The 4,919-nt window shown below is 46.4% G+C and overlaps 1 long non-coding RNA gene across 1 annotated transcript in view; it reads left to right on the forward strand.

The window, feature by feature from the left end:
- The first annotated feature begins 1,470 nt into the window (after positions 1–1,470).
- The window catches only part of LOC105997943, a 16,730-nt gene continuing 13,281 nt past the window's right edge, over positions 1,471–4,919 (forward strand). The window contains exon 1 of the long non-coding RNA XR_001175666.1: positions 1,471–1,558. This is a non-coding gene — a long non-coding RNA (uncharacterized LOC105997943). The remainder of the gene's footprint in view (positions 1,559–4,919) is intronic.

The raw sequence follows: 4,919 nt of genomic DNA on the forward strand, positions 1-4,919 counted from the left end.
TGTGGAACATGGCCTGGGTGAGTTGATTTAACATAGGCCTTATGGGAAATGTCAGAGGGGGTTAAGATACCCCACCTGTTTTGCTGGATATCTATCTGAAGGGGCTTCTTGCAGGAGATTGGACAGAGGAAGACCAGGTGGTTTATGAATGAAGTGGACATAAAGTGATCAGGAATTGGAAAGTCTAGGGGTTCGTTGCTTCTCTGAATAAGAGTGCTTTAGAAAGCTGGGTACCCGTTGCTCATGTCTATAATCCTGGCTACTCAAGAGGCTGAGATGTAGAGGTTCCTGATTTAAGGACAGCCTTGGATAAAAGTCTGTGAGATTTCATCTCCAAAATAACCAGCAAAAAGCAGGGCCGGAAGTATGGCTCAAGTGGTAGAACACCAACTGAGCAAGCACAAGACCCTGAGTTCAGACCCTGGCACCTCCAAAATTTTTTTTCCAGTTTTTGTGTTTTTATTTTTAAGCAACAGATACTCTTTGAGAATAAGTATTTTACTTAAAAGAATGACTAGTTTGGAGAGCATACTGGCTACTTTTGCAGCCTGGTTTATTTTTGACAAACCTTTTCTTACTGTGATCATGTATTGTGGATTTGGCCTTAACAAAACCACCAATATATGTAGTAAAAAACAAAAAGAAATAAACTTTGTTCTAGAGAGATGGATGGCTGAGGCATGTTTGATTTTGGGAGGCATTGAATTTCTGGGGACTTCTAGAAGAGAAAGAAACCTATGTGATAGGATTAAAAGGAGGGAGTCTAGAAGAGATTGTCTGATGCCACAGGCAGCTTATTGTGTCCTACTTGTGGGATGAGAGGGAAATCCGGAGCTTAGTGGAACTGATTTTGGAGACTTTGCTAAATGAAGAATGACATCAATATGAGGTGATGGGGCTTGTTCGGTAGAAGGCTGTGACAAATGGGGTTGTGAACAGGAGAAAAGGACTACGTATCTATCGGCCTCTACATACAGTCCCAAGGTACTGCTAAAAACTGAATTTGGTTCTGGATCCTTACCAACTTCCAGTCCTCTGAGCCATCTTTTTAATCCCCAGAGGTGCCCAGGAATTAAGCCCAGATACACCAATTGCCAAGTCCCTCATGTGAACGACTTGGACAAATAGGATTTTTTCGCTCTTGTTAGTTCATGTATAAACAGGAGTTGGGGGGAAAAGGAAGTGCTCAGTGGGGTGTGAAGGACACGGGGCTCCTGGTCCCTGCTGAGATTCCGGGAACCTCAGGAGACCGATGTGTCCTGAAATGTCTCAAATGACCACTACCCTCTCTCCCCGCCAAGTCACCTGGTTGCCTCTTGTTCTTTGTGGGTAGAATTCTATCACTTGTTACGCAGTGGTTAACAAGGAAGTGTCTAGCTGGATACACAAGGGATTGAGCTTCGTTAATGATTCAGGGACTTGGTGAGAAAGGGGCCAGGTGGATGTCATTCCATTCAAATCTAGTGACAGTCTCTGAGGATGGGAGCAAGGGTCCCCATCTGTGTATACTGGACTTAGGGACGTCTTCCCTCTGGCTTTACATTATTATTCTGATTGGGTACGTATAGACATGTGCTGCGATTCTCAAGCCTTCCAGTCTTCTTTAATATCTCCCCCTTTTTTGTCAGTCAGGGGGCTTGAACCCAGGGCCTGGTAGTATCCCTGAACTCAAGGCTAGTACTCTACCATTTTGAGCCACAGCTCCACTTCCATTTTTCTGGTGGTTAATTGGAGATAAGAGCTTCATGGACTTTCCTGCTTGGGATTAGCTTTGAACCATGATCCTCTGATCCCAGCCTCCTAAGTAGCTAGGATTACAGGCATGAGCCACTAAGCACCAGGCAATATCTCCTTTTAATATGGAAAAATTGCATGTGGACAAGTCCAGTTCACCCTGCATGTCTGTGATTTACTCTTCCTGCACATCTGCCAGTCTCATGAGTACTTGTTCTCTGCTGTTATGCTGTCAGCTTTGAATATGGGACTTAGTCCTCTTTCTCTGAGTCTCCTGAGTGCCACCACCATGGAGTTGCTGTGGGACAGGCTCTTGTTCAGTGCTCGGTTTGACATCCCAGTATGACAATTTCATGTTGACTGTTCTCAGCCCATGTTCACTGGCTATGGTGGACCGAATTCCTGTCCATCTAACCTATGTGTTAGCTCATCTGATCACGAGGATTCTCTTCCTGGACTCTTAGCATCTCCTGGCTACTGTTTCTCTTCTCATCCCCTCTCCTGATTATTTCTATTTTTGAGGGACTCTCACTATTCACAAAGCACTTGTTCCATTATGGGATTAGTTCTGCTTTTCTTGCTTCTTGTTGCATTCAAGAACTTTACCTCTTGCCAGTCACAGGCCTTTAAGGGCTTTTAGTATTCTCTCTCTCTCTCTCGATACTGGGTACTGAACTCAAAGCCTTCCACTGGTAGGTGAGCACTTACCACTTGAGCAATGCTTGTGGTTATTTTACTTTTACTTTTTTTCAGATAAGCTTCCAACAAAGATCTTCCCACCTACCTTGAACATACTGGGAATTACAGGTGTATGCTAACATGCTAGCATGCTCAGCTCTGGAGATAAATGTGTGTGTGTGTGTGTGTGTGTGTGTGTGTGTGTATAAACTAAAGAAAACAAATCTCTGTGCTTCTGAATGAAAGTAGACAGCCTTCTACATAGCAGGAAATATGTAGTCAGTTATTTTATTATGGTTTTTCTTGGTCTCCTTGGTCTATAATTAGAGCTAAGCAGAGGTTGTGTGTGGATGTAAGGGGGCTAGGAGGGTTCTTACTGAAAGCTGAGACCATTCCCTCACTGAGCTTGGCCATGTTTGTCCTTAGCAGTGCTCTGATGCTGACCTTGAACGCTGGCCTTGCTCTCTCCCAGGCTCCCAGTATGCTCCTGGCCCTCTAGTCTCTTGCCTCCCACGACCAGGGCTGCATAGCTGATCTATGTGGGAGGCAGGGTAGTATTATGACTTTCATAGCAATTCGCTGTGCCCTTGATAAACTCCTGGTGCTGGAGTTTAAGAGAGTTCCAGGGGGGAGTAGAGCAAGATTAGGGATATTCCTGCTTAATAGCCTCTATATGTTTTTTGGGGGGGAAGATCTTGAGAGGGGTCATTTGGGGAGGCAAGGTGGCAGAATGGGGACAGCCTAGGCCAGCCTGGCTATAAGACCAGGGCCACAAGTGTGATGTGGGCCAGCAGGATGCGGGCCTCTATGGTCACAGCGACTGGCTTGATTTCCTAGGTGGCCTTTAGGGGATCCTGGGTTCTTATGCAAGAGAAATGGGTTCTTACCTCTAGTCCTGATTAAAGCTATAAAATAGAATTAGAGGCCATTGTAGCCTGGGAATCACTGGAGAAGGCCAGAAAAGAGATGCTAGGGTCTGCAATAGTTGCATGTCAATGGGCTTGAAAAGAGGGGGCATGTCAGGTCAACATGGCAGCGTAGAGAGGATTTGGTATTTGGCTGGAAAGGGGAGACAGGAGAGGGAGAAGCGCTGTCTGCCTGAGGGCTACAGGGTAGCAGTGCCAGGGAGGTGGTGTGTGAGGGTTGGAGCTGAGAATTTGTGCAAATACTACATCTGCATGTGCTGTGTTGTGCTGTGTGCATGTGTGTGCCTGTGTGTATGGTGGTGTCTTTGCTTAGTCCATGTACATTATGCTGTGTTGTCAGTGTGCACAAGTTGCTTGTGTGATTTAATTTTAGCCTTTTAAGGCCAGACTTCTGGGAAGTGTGACTAGGGGAGGCTTAAGTTAGAGGAGCCTGCAGGCAGTGTCAGGGGCTGGGTTAAAGGCGTATACAGTGGGGTCTCTGTTGACCCAGGCATTGACACTCCTTACTGGCTCCCCAAACTTAGTCTCACCTGTTCGCATCTCTACTGCTGGGTGTTCCAATGCTTGCCTGCCTCTTCAGTCTCCTGAATGATATTCTCAGCTTAGGGCCTGGAGCTGTGAGGGTCCTCTCTGGAGACACAAACTTTTGAAATTGTGTGTTCCCATCACTGCCCACCCTTCCCCCATTCCTCTGACCTTGGGGGAAATGAACTTCAGGGCAACTGTTAAGCCAAAGTAAATACTAAGCTGACCCCTGGGAAAACATTTGCCAAAGAGCAAAGTAAATTCCCTCCAGCAGGCAGCAAAAGCTGGGCCCGTGACTTAGAGGCCAGGTGAAGGACAGAGGAAGGAAAAGAAGGGAAGGGGAAGTCTTCTGGCAAGATGGCTTGAGCCCTGTGGGGGTTACTGAGGAGGGTCTATCTGCTGTGTAAGGACCAAGCCTGAGGTAGAGCTCACAGATTTCTTAGTGAAGCTTTTAGAATTGATAGTGCATGTGTCTCCCGAACAGTGTGAAAGAACCAAGAGAAAAAGGAAAGGAAAGGAAATGAATAGGGTTGGGCATGCCACACCAGGCATCCATGAGAGACTGCATGAAATTTCCTTTCATTACTGAATATCGGTGGTCAAGGCTAGTGCTCTACCACTTGAGCCACAGCTCCACTTCTGGCTTTCTAGTGGTTAATTGGAGAGAAGAATTCCATGGATTTTCCTGCCTGGGCTGGCTTTGAACTACCATCCCCAGATCTTAATCTCCAGAGTAGCTAGGCTTACAGATGTGCCCAGCTAGAACATAGCTTTTAGTTTATTAAGCTTGCAGGAAGGAAGCAAGGGATTTTTGTTGTTGTTGTTGTTGGTCACGGGACTTGAACTCTGGGCCTGGGTGCTGTCCCTCAGCTCTTCAGCTCAAGGCTAGTGCTCTACCACTTGAGCCACAGCGCCACTTCGGTTTTTTTAGTGGTTTATTGGAGATAAGAGTCTCATGGAAGCTGGACACCGTAATCCTAGCTATTCAGGAGGCTGAGATCAGAGGATCACAGTTCAGAGCCAGCCAGGCAGAAAACTCCATGAGACTCTTTTTTT

This window comes from Dipodomys ordii, unplaced genomic scaffold (genome assembly GCF_000151885.1).
Source record: "Dipodomys ordii isolate 6190 unplaced genomic scaffold, Dord_2.0 Scaffold155, whole genome shotgun sequence".
NCBI classification, from domain to species: domain Eukaryota; kingdom Metazoa; phylum Chordata; class Mammalia; order Rodentia; family Heteromyidae; genus Dipodomys; species Dipodomys ordii.